Here is a 1,271-nt window from a genome sequence, read left to right on the forward strand (position 1 = left end):
TCTAAGGAACAGAGTCCTAAGACACCTCAAGAGGTTGAGGAGATGAATCGAATTTCATATGCATCAACAGTAGGGAGTTTAATGTATGTTATGTTGTGTATTCATCCCGGTATATGTTATGCCATATAAATTGTCAGCAGATTTCAGTCCAATCCTGATCATGATCATTGGACTGCTGTTAAAAACATTCTCAAGTATCTTTGGAGAACGAGAGATTATATGCTCGTGTATGGTGCTAAGGATCTAATCCTTACTGGATACATTGATTCTTACTTTCAGACCGATATTGATTCGAAGAAAACAACTTCGAGGTCAGTATTCACTCTAAACGGAGGAGCAACTGTGTGGAGAAGCATCAAGTAAAGTTGTATTGTAGACTCCACAATGGAAGTTGAGTATGTAGCTACAAGTGAGACAACAAAAGAAGCAATATGGCTCAGAAAGTTCCTGACAGATCTAGAAGTAGTTCCTAATATGCACCTGCCTGTCACTCTCTATTGTGACAACAGTGAAGCAGTTGCAAATTCAAAGGAACCACGAAGCCATAAAAAGGGAAAGCATATTGAACGAAGTACCATCTCATCAGGGAGATTGTACATAGAGGAGATGTAATGGTCACCTAGATTGCTTCCCAAGACAACTTAGATTATCCATTTATGAAGGCCCTTTCGACTAAAGTGTTCGAGGGTCACTTAGTAAGACTAGGTCTACGAGTTTTGTATCACTAGGGCAAGTGGGAGAATTTATGGAAATTGTAATGTCCTAGTTTATTGTATTTGTACATTTTATTAGCTAGTTTATTGTATTTGTACATTTTACTCTCTCCATGTAAACTCAACATTTTTATATATTTGTATATAGTGATCCACCGGATTTTTAGTCCAAGTGGGAATATTGTTGGGTTTTATGTCATAAAACTCGCAGTTTGTAAAATGTTAAACATTTTCTATAATCAATATACTTATTATTGATTTCGTAAATTGTATGAAAGCCTAAATCTAATAAACTAAGACCCATGACTATTGTATGAGTACTTGAACTTTATGTGGAGACATAAGAGTGGATCAGGTTCGAGTAAATAGTCAAAATGATCTATGGTACATGAATAAGGTTGGGTACCTTATTCTGGTAATACCATTAGATGCGGCCTACTCTGTAGTTGTTACAAAGAATTGTAAAGTGCTACATACGATGTGATCCTAATTCCTTACATGTATCGACATGAGGAAGTGGAGGCATCCTATGCAATGAGTTCTGCATAAGATAGGACC

The sequence above is a fragment of the Benincasa hispida genome, chromosome 9, assembly GCF_009727055.1.
Source record: "Benincasa hispida cultivar B227 chromosome 9, ASM972705v1, whole genome shotgun sequence".
Classification (NCBI taxonomy): Eukaryota; Viridiplantae; Streptophyta; class Magnoliopsida; order Cucurbitales; family Cucurbitaceae; genus Benincasa; species Benincasa hispida.